The following is an 18,661-nucleotide window of genomic DNA, read 5'->3' on the forward strand; positions in this document are numbered from 1 at the left end:
ATATTCTTTGGGTCTTTCGGTAGTCACGTAGATAAGTTGAAAGAAAATAATTTTTAAAAATAACAAAAAAACTACGACGTTTTGATCGTCATCAGGAGGAGAAAAGAGGAAAGCTGCTGAGGCAAAACAGTCTGCGACAATTCTGTAAGCAGCCAGGCACTTAAACGAAGGGCAGACCCCTTCCCAATGTTGAATGGAATGCAACTCGTATTATTTCTGGCACAATTATTCCAGAAATCAGAAAACGATGACTGTGGACATTTAATTCATATTCTAGATGCGAATGGGGACCGGTGGCGCAGCGGTGAGCGCACTCTGTGAGAATGTGGAGATTGGTGGCGTAGTGGTTTGCACATTGTGTGAGGGGGGAGTGGTGGCACCGCGGTTAGCACACCGAGTGGGGAGCGGTGGGCACGGTGGTTAGCTATAAATGCTCCGATACGTGTGGCATTGCCTTTGTACTGTTCGCCTTTTGGCGATCTCTGGTCTGACACTGGTGGTGAGACTGGGTCATAAAGAAGGCTGTCTCTGGTGTAGGCCAATCAGTTTCAAAGACAATGCAAATATTATCAGAGCATGTTTGTTTGCATATTCACCACAAGTACCGTGTGTGGTTAATGCAGACTTGATTCATTGCAACAGGTTTCTAATTGGTTGTTTGAACATTTTAACACCACTTCCTGTTTTACTGCCAGAAAGGGTAAAACCTTTTGTTATTTTTCACACTGATTCTGGAAAAAGGTCCCATGATACAGCTTGTTTGGCTGGATGGGGCTAAATGGATGTGTCATAGGCTAGAAGAGAGATGGAATGATGTGGTACAGAAGGATGTGGATGGAGCTAATTGGACTTTGATGACTTGTACCAACAGTGTCAAAATCGGCCTCTGTGGAGGAGGTTTTCATATAAAGTCTTATAACTGTTTTCACAAGATCCCTAATCTCAAGCAAAAAGCCACCAGACACGAACATGTGACACATTTCAATGTTTATTTACCCGATTGCTACTAAGCATGCATCAATTTCCAATTGCAGTCGACAGACACATTATGGTTTGATGTGGAAAATAGACTGTTGCAGAGTGTGAATACGATCTTCAAATATATATATTTTTGAGAGCAGCTTACAGTCTTTTACATGATGAAGGATCATTGCCATTTATCATCCCGACCAGTAAACCATCTTAACCAATCAAATATGCTATGATTTTTGGAATACCATGAAACACTATTAAAGTGTTCATTTTTGTACATATTTTCATGAAATGTTTCCAATAGATGTTTATATAGTTTTCTTACACGCGTCATGTAGTTCACTATAATAATGGTTTTGATATCACGCCATTTACACAGGAGCGTCTCAGATAAGGGGCGTCTCAGATAAGTGCCATGCAGCACATTTCATGAGGTTACCTAAATTAAATTTTTTGCAGGCTCCTTGTGCAAACCAGTCTTGTTTTCACGTCGTTAGTAAAGCAAAACTCACAAACTCATGGACTGTGTTGACCGGGGGAGGTGAAGATAATCAACAATAACCTTGCCATGGACATACTCTAAGACAACCTCTGTAAAGGACGTTCTCCCTGTGGAACTCATCATCCCTTCTGGATGCCCCGATCATTGCAGTGGTCCCCTAGAAGGCCAATAGACCCCTCTCTGAGTACCCCGACTGCTCAACATCCATGGCAATTAATGTATGGGAGATGCGAGTTGATGACCCAGGTGAAAATAAAACAAGAATATAAATGTATCATACGTAGTTTGGACAACACTCACTTTGCTATCATGTATAATCAGGTTGGGCCAAATATTTAGACAGTGCATTCATTGTCCATTGTGTCAGTTTTGAAAGAATTAAGCAACATTGAAAAATAGCAAGCTCTGTCTTCATCTTCTGCCAATGCCAACATCATGCTCATGTTTGCTTTGCCAGGCCCGTTGACATGTGTGGCAAACCCAAAAGTTAAAAACGCTATTGACAACGCATGTAAAAAAAAGACTTTTCTGATTTGACCCAAAATCCGTGTTCACTTGGAAATCATTTTTGCATTATGGTGCAGTTAAAATATAGTATTCAGCTCATTAAATTAAACTTTAAACATTAACTTTAAATCAGTTTTTGAAAAATATATTTATTGCCTTAATTATTTTGACGTATAGTTCCCATAAAATTTATATCCCTGGTCTATAGTATTCTGCTTGTGCAGAAATGTGTAAGAGACTACTGCATGTTCTGGTGAATCCAGTCCATGAACTTGGCGACGGTGCGCTAGACACCTGGCTGGTAAGCCCGTGCACAGCCAACGCCCCAGCTGGCGATTCCAGAAAGGAACCAGCGGCCGTTTGAGTCCTGGCAAACAAAGGGCCCCCCAGAGTATCCCTGCAACAGACACACACGACACCAATGTTAGAAGTTTACTGACTGACAAGGAGGCATGATGGAGCGCTGATTACAATGACCCAGTATAGGAAATGGCATGTCATGATACCAAAGAAGGCATATCAGAAGGTCCAATAAGTAGGTTTAAATGTTCAGTGCAAAGAGCAGTAGAACTGAGAGGCAGGCTTGAAATGTTGTGGGACTGGGATCCTGAATGAGGACTTTGTTGTGGAAGGCCCATTCAGGACATGGCATTAAAACTCCGCTCTCCTCTTACTTAAAAACAAACAAATGTCACAAAGGGTGATTAATGCACTCAGCAGTGACTTATCTGTGTGCTCCAGTTTCCTTCCACATATATACACTCACTAATTGGCTGGCAACATCTAGACATATATAGAAATGCAGGGCAATTGTTGGCGCAGGCTCACCTCCCTTGCAATATTCCAGCTTGGTCTTTGGCTCCTCAGCAATTCTGAGATGCAATTATCATGAACGACGCTATATAAAATGAATCGCTATATATACTTTTAAATAGCTTAGCAAATGTGCTAAATTATCAGTGACAATTTGCTTCATTCGGAAAAGCCACATAGATCAGAAGGCTGGGAATGCGTTCACGTCGTGCTGAACAGGGAGCTGTGCGAGTGACTCGAAGCGTGGCTGCCCCTGTGGCACCTCAGCTGATGCCCGCATCGCTCGTGCCACTCTCCCACAACTTGATCGGCATTATTTTCTATTGGCAAGCTTTAGGCAACCCTGTGATGAATTTGTATGTTTGTCTATAGGATACATTCATCATAGTAACAGGACTTTTCTTACCAAAATTTGTTCTTAATTATCATGGGAACTCAACACGTTCGTAAATAACAATGACCTTAAAATTAAATAAAAATGGAAAAATGTAGACTTTTGGGCAATGGCCCTTTTTCATTGTACAAATGGGAGACGGACCATTGCCCGAAACGTTGCATATAATGTTGTGTCTATTGAGGCCACAACATTACTGACTAATGTGTTGAGCTTTTTAGTTAATTGTTCTTGGGTACCACTGCCAACGCAGCAACAGCATTGCCAAATAATAATGTATCATCGGGTTAACTTATTAGTACTCCATACTGCTCAGTCTGGGTCAGCGAAGCATTGAACCAGTTCAGATTTTGCTTTCCACTGATACTAGCCATGACTGGTTATCAAACTCATGTGGCTGGCTTCCACAGCAGAGCACGCTGAACAGAAATTAGCATGAAGTCAGAAATTAGCATGTAACTGGGAGATTAGCATAATGTTAATGTGACGAATTAGCATGTAACTGGTCACGGAAGTGGCTATGTTAAAGTCAGAGTTTACATATCAACAGAAGAATTTAGTATACATTGAGGGAAAAAAGTATTTGATCCCCTGCTGATTTTGTACGTTTGCCCACTGACAAAGAAATTATCAGTCTATAATTTTAATGGTAGGTTTTTTTGAACAGCGAGAGACAGAATAACAACAACAAAAATCCAGAAAAACGCATGTCAAAAATGTTATAAATTGATTTGCATTTTAAGAGGGAAATAAGTATTTGACCCCCTCTCAATCAGAAAGATTTCTGGCTCCCAGGTGTCTTTTATACAGGTAACGAGCTGAGATTAGGAGCACACTCTTAAAGGGAGTGCTCCTAATCTCAACTTGTTACCTGTATAAAAGACACCTGTCCACAGATGCAATCAATCAATCAGATTCCAAACTCTCCACCATGGCCAAGACCAAAGAGCTCTCCAAGGAAGTCAGGGACAAGATTGTAGACCTACACAAGGCTGGAATGGGCTACAATACCATTGCCAAGCAGCTTGGTGAGAAGGTGACAACAGTTGGTTTGATTATTCGCAAATGGAAGAAACACAAAAGAACTGTTAATCTCCCTCGGCCTGGGGCTCCATGCAAGATCTCACCTCGTGGAGTTGCAATGATCATGAGAACCGTGAGGAATCAGCCCAGAACTACACGGGAGGATCTTGTCAATGATCTCAAGGCAGCTGGGGCCACAGTCACCAAGAAAACAACTGGTAACACACTACGCCGTGAAGGACTGAAATCCTGCAACGCCCGCAAGGTCCCCCTGCTCAAGAAAGCACATATACATGCCCGTCTGAAGTTTGCCAATGAACATCTGAATGATTCAACTCGCCGTGTTTGGAGGAGGAATGCTGCCTATGACCCCAAGAACACCATCCCCACCGTCAAACATGGAGGTGGAAACATAATGCTTTGGGGGTGTTTTTCTGCTAAGGGGACAGGACAACTTCACCGCATCAAAGGGACGATGGACAGAGCAATGTACCGTCAAATCTTGGGTGAGAACCTCATTCTCTCAGCCAGGGCATTGAAAATGGGTCATGGATGGGTATTCCAGCATGACAATGACCCAAAACACACGGCCAAGGCAACAAAGGGGTGGCTCAAGAAGAAGCCCATTAAGGTCCTGGAGTGGCCTAGCCAGTCTCCAGACCTTAATCCCATAGAAAATCTCTGGAGGGAGCTGAAGGTTCGAGTTGCCAAAAGTCAGCCTCAAAACCTTAATGACTTGGAGAAGATCTGCAAAGTAGAGTGGGACAAAATCCCTCCTGAGATGTGTGCAAATCTGGTGGCCAACTACAAGAAACGTCTGACCTCTGTGATTGCCAACAAAGGTTTTGCCACCAAATACTAAGTCATGTTTTGCAGAGGGGTCAAATACTTTTTTCACTCATTAAAATGCAAATCAATTTATAACATTTTTGACATGCGTTTTTCCGGATTTTGTTGTTGTTATTCTGTCTCTCACAGTTCACATAAACCTACCATTAAAATTATAGACTGATAATTTCTTTGTCAGTGGGCAAGCGTACAAAATCAGCAGGGGATCAAATACTTTTTTGCCTCACTGTATATATAAATAAATAGTGCATATTTAGTGTATCATTGAGTGCATGTTTACGTGCTCTAACCCAAAAATCTCGATTATGGACTCAAAAAACCGCTGGGAGACTTCTCACTCAGACCCATAGCAAGACGATATCTCCCCAATATTCAAATTGTTCAAATATCCCCCGAACCAGCCCAGGATAAATTTAAAGATCATACTCGGCATTCTGAAGGTCCACCGTGTCCTGACAATGATCACGTTGCCATGTTTACGCTTCTTACAAATATTTTTGCCCTGTTGAATCGATCACCAAACCCAAGTGACGGTAATGTTACGGTAAAAAAAACTCAGTGGGTGACCTCTGGGCACAGCATGACCTTGCAAACAGACGACCAATCGAGTTAAATAAACATGGGAAACGCACCTCGATGAACAGGCTGACTTCCCTGTGTGTTCGGACAAACTCGCAGGCAAAACGAACATGTCCCGAATGCCCACGTCCTTCAGGAACTGCATCTGGAGGTGTTGGCACACCAATTGCATCACCTAGCAAAAGAGGAAAACAGCAGGAACGACGTGAATACATCATCGCCATGCAGCAGTCTACGCCCGTCAATTTCTCACAGCGGTAGTAAGGTCCTTAGGTGTCTGGGAGCACAAGGCAGGTGCAGGTGGGTGAGTCATAATTTCCATCCCTGACGCCAAAACTTATTTCAGGCTGTGCAAGAGATAATGACATGGGTTAATTGTCACACAAGCCAATTAGAAAGCTGCCATGCTGTTAATGGTTAGTAAACTGAACTCACAGACCAGAGGTCGCTAAATGGGTACACCACAGTTAGCTGATCGGCAAGTCGTGTGTGATGCAGCAAAGTGTGGCTTTCAGCCGGCTCTTCCAACACATCTGGTCAACGTGGAAAAGTAGAATATGGGACCTTCCTGGTGTGGACTAATCAGTTTCAAAGACAATGCATATATTATCAGAGCATGTTTCCATGTTCACCACAAGTACGTGTGGTTAATGCAGACAGGATTCCTTGAATAAGGATTCTGTTTGGTGTTTTAACATCTTGACACCTGTTGTATTGCCAGAAAAGGTAAACCCTATTGTTATATGGAAAAGTAGACCAAATACTCGTAAAGAGTTCGCTCTCATGAAGGTCTTTTCACCAGTGGTGGTGTGACCAAGCAATTGCAGAGCTGCACTTTTATATAAGTCAGGTCAGAGCCAGATACACATTGGAGGATAAACATCCCACGGTGGCTGGGCAATTGTTGTGCAATAATGTCAGGTCAAACTTACTTAGACTATTTACAGGTGCATTTTATTCATGCCGTATATATTAATGCACACATTGTGTAGTGGTATTATTATTAAACTCACCTTTAATGACGATGACCATAAACATGATTAAGAGTGTGACTATTAATGAATGTGCGACTGTACGATGTGGACGTAGCGGAGGGGCCCCCCACGGTGAGCGGTGACGCAACGCGCGCAGTGGCCCGCGTCACGTGGTTGGCACCTCACGTGCACAGAGCGAGGCAGGCAGAGCCAGAGGGGGGGGGGCGGCGATGCCTAGGTGACGTTGGCGTCCTCGCGGTCTACTCCACGGTAAAGCTGCGTGTCACTTGGTGACCCCCCCACCGCCTCTTACTGGACACCTGTGAGTGAGAGCTTGATAGCGCTTCGGATTTCTCCAGGGTCAAAACAGATTTTGATTCCGAGTACAGTGCACAGCACCTGTACGGCGGGTCCTCGTTTAACGAAGTAGATGCGTTCCTGAAAAGTGCCGCGCTAAGCGAAAATATTTCCCCCGTAATGAATGTCCACGCGCAGTCAGAATTGGGTTACAAATAACTTGGGGGGACGCCGCCGCGTTACCGTCTCGTCTCGCTCAACCGCGCAGCTCAAGAAAGTAGTTCGGCGTCGACCGCTCACAAGTCGCCTTATGGCGGTGCGCGTTCCCTAAATGAAGGCAACCGCGTTATAGCGTGAACACGCGGGACAGACCCAGTTGTCGTGTGCGGGTCAACTCCCTGAGATAAACTTGCTGCCGACTTCATGCGTTGTATACGCCCAGTGCTCAGCCAATTGTTGTGAGCGTCGCTCCTCTGCCCTCTGTTGTTAATGGAGGGAGACTGCACCCAACTGCCAAGTATCATCCTTCGTGAGCCTCTTCAAAACGCTGATCTTGACACCGCTGGAAGCAGCCATTGGCCTTGACCTCACCCCACAACAGTGCAAGTTTAACCGCTCAACATTAAAACAGAACGATGGGTCGCTTGCACCAATCGCACAGCATCACAGCGTTGACTCTCAGCTGTTGCTTGTGTAGAGGGGGTCAGATTGTCCAGACATTCGGTTGATACTAATAGGGTTTATTTGCCAGTATTGCAGATTATTTGAATTCCATTTGTTTGGGCGTCAGGGTGGTGCAGTGGTCACGCCCGTGCATGGCATCTTCTGAAGGAGTGCCTGGCTTCGCTTTCCTAATTCTGGTCCCTTTCTCTGCAAGGGTTTACTCCCATAGCAAAACAACAACAAAAACATACACTGTAACTGGTACTAGTCAAACATCTGGGATTGTTTTTGTTATGCTGCCTTGCCCAAAATGGCATTTGGTGATAAAAAAATTTGGCAGGAATTGATGCACTAATGCAATTTGAACTCTTATATATTTTTATTTCATGACTTGCTTAGCGTTCATATTCTTGGTTCTTTCCGTAAAGTCACGTAAATAGAAAACAAGAAATAAAATTCAAATTAAATAAAAAAATTCAATAAAAAAACAAATAAAAAATAAATTGAAAATAATAAAAGGAAAAACCCAGGACGTTTCAATCGCAACACAAGCGGTCTTTATTTTATTGTTCTTGTTTGGTGTTTACGTGACTTTACCGAAAGAACCAAGAATATGAATTCCTGCAGTCACGAAAGTTAAGTCAAAATTTGCTTCGCGTTCCTTTACTTTGCCCTCCTATCTGTTTGTATTGTTGTTTGTTGTTGTAACTTTCTGACTCGCCCCGACTGGACATCTGTGAAAAAGAGCTTAATAGCTCATCAGATTCGTCCAGCCTAATTAAAGATTCTGATTCGGACATTAACTGACCCAGTTTTCGCGTGGAGATCACGGCCAGGATGTGGAACAAAGGGACCCCCGGTCACACTCACGTGGAATGCCTAGGGCATTGCACAGCATTTAAATGGACTAGTTTTGTGAGATTGAGTGGTGGCTTAGGGAAGGCCTTTATTCAACAATGTATATCATGGCCGATAAGAATTTGTATAGTCATACACCATAGCCCACGATTTCCTGCACCGTTCATTCACTTGAGGAGACTGCGCATGGTGGAGATGGATGACCCTCGGTATCCTGTCCCAAAGTGATTCCAGTGGTTCAGGTAGTGGAAGAGTTGCTAGAGCTTCTGGTTCTTGCCGAAGCCTTGTGACTTTGGGATGAGAGCGTGGTAGGATGAGTGAAGCGTAGAGCTAAAGCTCCTGGAACATCCTGTACCCAAACAACACCAAACATTCAAAATCTTACAATGCTGCTGTTCCAGCACGAACAACATAACAATGAACAACATATTCTTAGTTTTTTCGGTAAAGTCACGTTGAAGAGAAACAACAAAATAATAAAATATATATAAAACAATAAAAAATTCTCACGACGTTTCGACCATAACTCAAACGGTCGTCTTCAGAACAAAATTCTACTCACCTGGTATCGACAATCAAGGGTATTTCCCTGTCCCCAGACGACCTGCTTGTCAGTTTTGATGTAGTTTCCTTATTCACCAAGGTTCCTGTACCTGACACCATTGCAATCATTGAATACTTGGTTCATCAAGGACTAAACACTGAGGTACCCCCCCTGGTGAGACATTGTTTAACCAATACATACTGCACTTGGAATGGAACTTTCTACAAACAAACTGAGGGCACCCCAATGGGCTCCCCCCTTTCTCCAGTTATAGCTAACATTTTCATGGAGAAATTTGAGACTGACGCCATCCAGACTGCCACTCTGCGCCCAACCTTATGGAAGAGGTACGTGGATGACACTTTTGTCATCTGGCCACATGGCCGGCCTGCTCTAGACCAATTCTTCGACCACATCAATTCCATACACCCAGCCATCAGATTTACCATGGAAGTGGAAATAGATGGCAAGATACCTTTTTTGGATGTCCTAATTAAAAAGAGACCTGATGGTTCAATGAGCCACTCTGTCTACAGGAAAGCTACCCATACGGATGCTTATCTGAAACCGGATTCCCACCACCATCCATCACAGAAGAATTCTCTCATCAAGACTCTGTATCATAGAGCCCAATGCATATCCGACCAGGAACACACAAGCAGTGAACTCAAGCACGTACACCAAGCTCTTAGGGCTAATGGTTACTCCGACTATACAATCCGCAAAGCTATCACTCAAACCATGAAGAAGAACCCTCTTGAGGAGCCTTTCAAAACCATCACTTTACCCTACATTGCTGGGATCACAAAAAAAGATCTCCAAAATCTTGAATAAACACAAGATCCAGGTCCATTTCAACACATTACATAAAATCCGTGATCTGGTTCCGTCTGTAAAAGATGTGATTCCGGACATACAATACCCTGGTGTCTACAAACTAAGTTGCCTCTGTGGTAGTAGTTACATTCGAGAAACCAAACGCCATGTCTCGGACCGCATTCGTGAACACAAAGCAGACCTTAAACACGGTAGGACCAACACCTCGGCCGTGGCAGATCATTGTTATAATTCAGTAGGCTCACATGACATTGACTTTTCCAAGACAGAGGTTCTTTGTAAGCCATCTGGCTTCCATGAGAGATTCGTTCATGAGGCTATCCACATATACAAGCACAGAGACAATTTCAACCGAGAAGATGGATTCTATCTTAGCAATCATTGGAAAGATTTGATAAACCATTTCAGGTCTTAATTGATTGTTCACGCTTACAGTGGCTTTCAGACAGCATACATTATACAAAATTTCGTCTACCCCCTCCACTTTTCAGAATATAGATGGACTAGTCCTGGGTAAACTGCCAAATCGTTGCGCGTGGCACTAACGGTTTTTATAAATAAATAAATGCGCCGTTTAAAAATTAATTTATGCGAACCAACACACCTGAAGACGACCGTTTGAGTTATGGTCGAAACGTCGTGAGAATTTTTAGTTGTTATATATATATTTTATTATTTTGTTGTTTCAGTTCAACGTGACTTTACCGAAAAAACTAAGAATATGAATTACTGCAGTCACGAAAGCTTTAAAATCAAAATGAACATTTTCACAAATTCAACGTAATGCAGGTAATTGAGTGGCTCGAGGTTAATTTCAATGTCAGAGCACCGAGCCAATGCCATTGAGGTCCTCCGTTCAAAATTCAGTGAGCCATCTATCAACAAACGTTCCTGCGAATTGAGGGCAGGAATGCTGTGGTCTCAACTTGGTCACCAATGGCTGCTCAGTAAACATAATGTCAAATGTGTTTTTGTTCACTGAAGCATATCCCAGCTCTGAGGGTTTGAATTCCATTTGACGTGTAATGAATTATCTTCAGCTTGGATTCCTGGTAAAGCACATCAGTGGCAACTTGTCTCTGAACCACGGGTTCCTTGTTCGACAAACTGAGTTTCTGGAACATTCAAGCATCCTCAAGCGCCGTGGATAAATAAGAGTTTTATCGTTCCACTATTGTTTTGTGCACCGTATCAGCTTTAACAGGATTTGCCCAAAAAGCCTTAGCAAGGAAGGATGAGTCTTTGTAAGTTAGCAAATATAGAGGGTGGAGACCTCAGCATGTAGAGATCTCAACCACAACTCTACCTGGTCTCTGTTATTTATTTAATGAGCCAGCCCTTGCCACAGAGGTTATACGAATGAACCTTGCATGCCACAGACAGGGCAGTGAACGGCAGTTGCTGCTATTGTTTTGGTTGTTTGTAGCTTTTTTTACCCAGCGATGGCAAGCTCGTACTCCGAGTGCCTATAGAAGGAGGCTGGGTCAAAGATCACGGGCCCTTCATGAATCTCTGCAGCGTTCCCAGTCCATAGGTCACCATGGAGCAGTGCCGGAACCACCTCTACGTCCCTGAAAAAATCCCCCAACCGAAGCTGCACACCACGCAAAAAACAACACCACTTTATTCATGATAACGTTGTTTTCGAGTTAGATCGCATAAATTTACATGCGTCGTACACCCACCTCCAATTGCCATTAGGCAATTGCCAGAAGTCAGAACGCTTCTGGTAATTGCTTGATGATGCTGGGTGTAATCACCAGCGAAAGGTCGTACTCGTTTGAAAATGTTCTGCGTTTCCTCTCTAACACACCAGAGTGCCGAAGCAATAACATAAATGGCACGTTCTGTTCATGTCAGAAACATTACTAATGGGCTGTGTTGGGTGGATGTGGGTGTACGACGCATTTACACTGACACGATCTAAGCCAAAAAAAACTTTATCATGAATAATATTGGTCGTGAAAGCCTGCGTGTGAAACACCACTTTACCTTTAAAGTCACCTCGAAAACCCACTGCGATCAAATGGGTTTCCCATATGGCTGTGCACATGATGAGCTACACTGCTGCATGTATTAACTCTTTCCTGCTCCGAGATGACTGCAAGTTGCGGGGTGCATCCCGTTCACCGCTGAATCTCGTGTACGTCATCGGAACGTAATAGGAAGTAAATATTAAAAAACTTTATTAGTACCGAGGATCCCACAAGGCCGTGCGGGAAGGTGTGTAGCACAGTTTGGTACCAGCTATAACAGAGTACTGTCCTGTCGCTACGGTGCTCTGTGGCGAGTACAATGTCTTTAAAAACAACGGCGCTATGCCTCTCTAAATAAAATTACCGCTGAACCGCTTGCGCGTCCCGAGATTCGGTGAACGAGACCCATCCTGAAATGAGCAGTCGTCTCGGAACAGGAAAGGGTTAAGGGCGAGAGTGAAACAGCTTACGAACCTGAAGCCGAGACCAGAGCTCGCGGGTTTCCCGTTCACCGTAGTCCTTCTCTATCATGTCCAGCTGAAGCTGCAGTCGCTGCCGTGAGAAGAACGTCACCCAGTCCTCCTGCCACTCATTCAGCTGGTGGCATAAATATAGTTTTATTACGGACATTTAGAAACATAAGCAAATAATACCTACTTTATTTGGCCAATCCTTGACCTAAAACAGGGATATTCACTCATTTTCGGAGGGGGGCCACTTTTGCGAATAAGACATTATCAGTGAAAGAGCCACCTCACATTTAAAACCATTGGGGGGTTTGACAGCATGATGGGGTGTTTTCACTTGTGTGTATTGTCGGGGACTGCACGTCAGGGGTCGCAGTAAAAAGGACACCAGGGACTGCCACCGGCCCGCGGGCCTTGCAATGAAGAACACGGACTTAAGATGTCACCCAGCAACGTTGAAATTTACGTACAAATGGCTGGGTAATTCTTAAGACATAATTCGACACTCATGTTATGTACCGATTATCATGCTGTAGTCTTTGAACATCTCATTTAAGCCACCAATTGATATCCTCATAAAAAATACAACAGCATTGATCCTAACGATAGGTTCTGCACTTAATTCCCACACCTCCGTTTAGCACGGTTGGCTATGTACGGTGGAAAGGAAGTTCAACATACATTCATACAAGTCTGTCAAACCTGGCTGAGTGTAATTGGTAATTAGCGAAAACATAACTGATTATGTGAACACTGGTTATGCAAGATCGATCTCTGAGGGAACTTGAGTGACATCTGGTGATGTCAGTTGTAACTGTGTGCCCTGTTATCAATGGTACAACTGTGTGCAATGGAAGAAAATATATGCATTTTTTTAATCAAATATATTGTTTTATAAATTTGTGTACTTATGCAAGATAAAATGTACGCCAATCTAGTTCTTTTTAAAATGTAACCTTAAACCAATGTTACCATCATCAGTGGTTAATAGACTATTACACAAAGGACTCTCATATTTCTACGATGTAATACTAATTAGACTGACATCTGAACAACAGCTGATTTCACCGCTCCATGATAAAACTAATTTAATCAAGTAAACATTATTGCCGTTCCTATAAAACTTTGGTCACCCAGGCTGTCCTTCAACAAAAGGGTACATTAAATCTAAAATATAGTTTTTCTGGGTTAGATCGCATAAAAATAAATGAGCCGTTAAACCCACCACCACCTAACAGCCAATTAGTAAGGTTGTCACGTAAACGGAACATGCCAATCCGCTACTTGTACAGCAAACAGAAGTGTTGGAGAGAAAATCCACAACATTTACAATCTGAGTATGACGTTTCGCCAGTAATTACAACTATCATCATTAGGTGGACAGCCAAATTCGTAGAGAAATCCACCTGTTTCATTCCTTGGAGGGATAGATGTGATTACGTCACTTGTGAGCCCTTCACGAATTGGAATGTTCTGTTTATGTGACAAACCTTACGAATTGGCTGTGTCGGTGGTGGCGGGTTTAACGACAAATTTATATTTCAACGATCTAACCCAAAAAAAAACGATATTATGGATGATATTGGCCGCGAAAGCCTACGTGTTAAACGGGTATATTAAAATTTAAATGGGCTACAACCAGTTTCATGACTTTAAAGCGGAGATCACATGTGGGATGTAACCACAGCATATAGCCGTATGAATCCCACATACTCTACATCCTCCTGCCCAGGGTCCATACCTGTTGGGAGAAATTCAAGACTGAAATTTTTATCAAAATCTGTAAAGCACATGAGAACCTTAATTTAGCAGTCTCAAACTGACTGGGACCCCTGTCGTGACGGAGCAGCTGAACATTGCACAAAATCATCAACCCATATACAGATATATACCAAGGGTGACCAACTTTCCTGACCCTACCAGCAGCATACCATAATCTTCAGATGGCCGCGGGAGCCACAAGAGATAAAGATTAGCCATACAGAAGTTGACTCGTGTCGACTGGCTGTGGAATTTTGAGTTTAGAAATCTCAGTGCCCTGGGAGTACTCATGGCCTGCCTCCGATACCAGATTGTTCTCACTTCATATAAAGTTAAATTGAAGAGTTACAAATTAGCAGCGCCTCTGCAGAGCCACACTTGAACTGCCCAGGAGCCACATGCAGATGCCGAGCGATGGTCTGGCCAACCATGGTATTTTCTGTACATTATAGACTTGTAAATCTAGCGTATATAAAAAAAAATAGCTGAAAACATTTATTTGAGCATTTACTCTATTGCCCTTTAATGAATGAATAGCAAAACTACATGAACTCTCTCCTAAAGCCTTCTTTTGGCTAGCAGACCTTGACATTTATCTCCTGAACATATTGCGATTATATTCTTGGTTCTTTCGGCAAAGTCACGTAGAAGGGAAATAATACAAATAAAACATAATATAATAAAATTCTCACGACATTTCGGCCACAACGCAAGCAGCCGTCCTCAGGTGAAGAAACAGAGCTGTCGGAAAGACACCGTCTTAATGAACACTGCCCAGTGTTCACTGCCCAGTGTTCATTAAGACGCTGTCTTTCCGACAGCTCTGTTTCTTCATCTGAGGACGTCTGCTTGTGTTGTGGCCGAAACTTCGTGAACATTTTATTATATAATGTTTTATTTGTATTATTTTATTATTTCCCTTCCACGTGACTTTACCGAAAGAACCAAGAATATGAATTCCTGCAGTCACGAAAGCTTTAAATCGAAAAATATTGCGATTAGCAAAAATATAAAGGGACGCAATGTTGAATTCTCTAAGTCTCCTTTGCAGAAGAGTTTGCCCTGATGGACTTTCATATATTACCCAACATAATTCATATAAAAGTACATTGCACACACATGAACAATACAGTTCCCTTCATCACAAAGATGGCTAAAACAAAGAGATGTGATTAGGTGTGGAAAATCATGACCGCTGGCTCACTGGTTGTGTTCATGTATGAAATAATGACAGCATGTGTGTATCTCATTCACTAGCTCAATCGCTTGATTTTTACGATTAATAAACAGCTGTATGAAATGTGTGTTTGTTTACACACAAATCGCCTGTTTACACATATTCATTAGATCCGATTAGCATGCCTACTCTCAGTGCGAAGGAATGTCAACATAATACATAGTTGACATGATGCTAGGGTTGGATCGGTGGGCCTAGTTTTCCACATGTTTTACATTTTCATGATTCAATACCGATAGTTTTCTCTTCCTTGTGAAGCCTCTCTCCAATCTTCCTGTTGTGAAGGTGCATTTCAGCCAGATGCTGCCCCAACAAGCCTGAGCCCCTGTCAGAGTGTACAACACAATAGACCTGTCAAAGAAAACATTAACTTTATCATGTCAACAAACCCCAAGTAATAATTCATATGCAAACTAAACTACATCATATTTGTCCAGGTGGTCTGTGGCCGAGAACCTCGTTTGAAAATACAAATATATCAGTTCACATTCTGGTTTGGGTGACTCAAAACAATATTCTTCTGGGGTTTATACAATGAGTGTTACTTCCTGGGAAGTCAATCCTATGTAGACTATAAATGACACCATTTTTTATTTTACCAGAGCTATTTTTCAGAACCGACCTGGCCACAAATGATAGCCTAACGAAGTGGCTTATCACATGGAAATTTATAGCAGCCAAATGCTCAAAATACTCATGTTTCTAAATGTGCAGGGAAAAACTGGAGAAACTGGAGAAAACCCTGCACGACCACGGGGAAAACATGCAAACTTCAAATATACAGCAGGCGTCAAGGTCGGGATTGAACCTACGAAGTTCAATATACCAGGCGAGGTAGTTAACATCTCCTAGCCACCATGGCGCCCCATTCTCTGACTTATCCACCCACCCACCCACTCGTAAAGCCACCCACCCACTCACTCACCCTGCCACGTACTGAATCTCTAAACCAACAACTCAACCACCCACCCACTCATCCAACCTCTCACTTGCTAAACCAGCCACTCACCAACCCACCGACCCACTCATCCACCTATTCACTTTAAATAGTTCAACTACAATTGACTTAATTTAAATTCACCAGGTAAGGCCCACTGAGCTATACAGATCCTTGTCGGAAACGATGTGGCATACAAATGATAGCTCAAAGAAGTGGCTTATCACGTGGACATTTATAGCAGCCAAAGCCTCTAAATATATATTTCTAAATATGCATGAAAAACTCGGAGGTCCCAGAGAAAAATCCATGCAACCACAGGGAGAACATGCAAACTCCAAATATACAGGCGTCACGATCCGGATCGAACCCACGATGTCCTATACAAATGGCGAGGGAGTTAACATTCCGCTACCCTGGCGCTCCACTCTGACTCAGCCTCCCACCCACCCACTCGCCTCCCACCCACCCACTCAAACACCCAGCCAAGCACTCATGAACCCAATCACCCTGGCACCCACTCAATCGCGAAACCCACTCACTCATCAACACACCCAGCCACTCACTTAACCACTTACCTACGAACCCACCTGCATACCCCCCACTCACTAACTCAACGACCCACTCACTCAACACTCCACTAACCCACCCACTCACCTATTCATGCCCCAAATCACACGCTGACCCATTCACCCACTTAATCTATACCTCATGCACTCACCCACCCACCTGCGCAGCAGCCACTTATCTACTCACCCACCCACTCATCCTGCCACCTACTCAACCTCTAACCCACCCACGCACCGAACTACCCACCTACCCAATCACCCATCCAATAAACTACAACTAAACTATTTTGTATTTTACCAGGTAAGCCCCACAGAGCTATATAAAACATTTTAGAAGTGATCTGGTTACAACTGATACGTGAACGAAGTGGCTTATCAAGCTGACATTTAGTGCAACCAAATCTTCTAAACAAATCTTGACTCTAAATGCGGAGGGATAAATCTGGAGGACCCGGAGAAAGATCCACGAGGACACAGGCAAAACATTAAAACTCATAATATACAGGCAGCAGGGTCAGAATCGAATACACGATTTCCTGTATACTCAGTGAGGTAGTTAATATCTCACCATAGTGGCACCCCGCTCTCTGACCCACTCACCCAATTACACACTAACTCACCCACTCAACCTCCCACATTAACTTACCCACCCACCAGTCACTCCCCCATTCACCCAACCACCCCCTCACTCACCCAACCACGCACCAACTCACCTACCCACTAACTCACCCACCCATCTTCTCCCGCACTCAGCCAGCCACCCACTCAATCACGTGCCGACTAACTTACTCACACACTCACCGACCAATACACCCATTCACCCACTCATTTCCCACCCACAATCTCACTACCCAAGCCAACCACCCAGTCCCTCACTCACTCACTTATTCAATCACTCACTACCCCACACACTCACCCAACCACTTGCTCACTTACCCATACGCTAACCCAACCACTCACTCACCGACTCACCCACCCACTAACTCATCAAAATTAATTCTCAACCACTCACCCAACCACCCACGCAATCTCATACCCACTAACTCACTCACCTACCCATTTATGCACTCACGCACCCACTTACTCCCTCACTCACTCACGCACCCACCAACCAACCCACCTACCCATCTCTTCACTCACTCACCCACCCACACAGTCAATCACTCACCTACATACCTACCCACTAATACTCACCCACTCATCCAACAACGAACTCACCAACCCACCCGCCGACTCACTCACTCAGGTACTAACCCACTCAACTTATAGCCCACACACTAACCACCTAACCACCTACCCACACACTCACTCACTCATCCACCCACCCAAACATCCACTCACCCACCCACTAATTCACCCACCCACTCACTCCCTCATCCATCCACTCACCTACTCGCCCATCCACTCACTTACTCAATGAGCCACTCACCTTCTCACCCAGTACTTACACATCAACTAACCCTGCCACCCACTCAATTTCTAACCCACCCACTCACCCAACCAGCTGCCCACTCCCTCAGCCACTCACCTACTTACCCACCCCACTTACACATCCACTTACCCTGCAATCCACTCAATTTCTAATCCCCCACTCACCCAACCACCCGCCCACTCATCTACTCACCCATTACCACGGAATTATTCACCCACCCATCAGTCAACCACCCAATAATTCAACCACTCACAAACTAAATCACCTATTAATTAAACCACCCACTACCTCAACCACCCACTAACTTAACCACCGAGCCACTCACCCACTCAGCAAGCCACCCACTACTATATCTCTAACCCAATATCTCACTCACCCACCGCCCACTCACCTACACACGTATGCACTCACACACCGCTCACTCACCTACACACTAAATTATGTTTATTTTACCAGGTTAGGTCCAATGA

At 43.7% G+C, this 18,661-nt stretch overlaps 1 long non-coding RNA gene across 2 annotated transcripts; it reads right to left on the minus strand.

Annotated features, from left to right (window-relative positions):
- Positions 1-972: 972 nt before the first annotated feature.
- On the minus strand, positions 973-16,150 carry LOC142922830 (uncharacterized). Of its 2 annotated transcripts, XR_012940374.1 has the most exons (6): positions 15,487-16,150; positions 12,263-12,385; positions 11,249-11,406; positions 8,994-9,084; positions 5,693-8,780; positions 973-2,378 (listed from the first exon to the last, which is right to left on the minus strand). It is a non-coding gene; the product is annotated as an uncharacterized LOC142922830 (long non-coding RNA). The 2 variants fall into 2 exon arrangements; XR_012940373.1 differs by lacking the exon at positions 8,994-9,084 and having other exon boundaries at positions 15,487-16,149.
- Positions 16,151-18,661: the final 2,511 nt, after the last annotated feature.

Source organism: Petromyzon marinus, unplaced genomic scaffold, assembly GCF_048934315.1.
Source record: "Petromyzon marinus isolate PM22_M1 ecotype Great Lakes invasive population unplaced genomic scaffold, UKy_Petmar_22M1.pri1.0 PM_Scaffold_18, whole genome shotgun sequence".
Lineage (NCBI taxonomy): Eukaryota > Metazoa > Chordata > Hyperoartia > Petromyzontiformes > Petromyzontidae > Petromyzon > Petromyzon marinus.